We start from the raw sequence: 468 nt of genomic DNA on the forward strand, positions 1-468 counted from the left end.
CTGGATCTATAGGGGATGGGCCTCTCCCTATAGATCTATGGGGCCTGGGGTCTCCCTGTGGGGCAGGATCTATAGGGCTGGGTCTATAGGGGATGGGCATCTCCCTATAGATCTATGGGGCGTGTGGTCTCCCTGTGGGGCAGGGATCTGTGGGTCTGGATCTATAGGGGATGGGCATCTCCCCATAGATATATAGGGCCTGGGGTCCCCCTATGGGGCAGGATCTATAGGGCTGGGTCTATAGGGGATGGGCATCTCCCTATAGATCTATGGGGCCTGGGGTCTCCCTGTGGGGCAGGATCTGTGGGGCTGGGTCTATAGGGGACGGGGTCCTCCTGTGGGGCGGGGTCTCTGTGGGGCGGGGTCTCTATGGGGCAGGATCTGTGGGGCTGGGTCTATAGGGCCTGGGGTCTCCCTATGGGGCAGGATCTGTGGGGCTGGGTCTATAGGGGATGGGGTCTCCCTATG

The sequence above is a fragment of the Calidris pugnax genome, unplaced genomic scaffold, assembly GCF_001431845.1.
Source record: "Calidris pugnax isolate Ruff unplaced genomic scaffold, ASM143184v1 scaffold322, whole genome shotgun sequence".
In the NCBI taxonomy this organism is placed as follows: domain Eukaryota; kingdom Metazoa; phylum Chordata; class Aves; order Charadriiformes; family Scolopacidae; genus Calidris; species Calidris pugnax.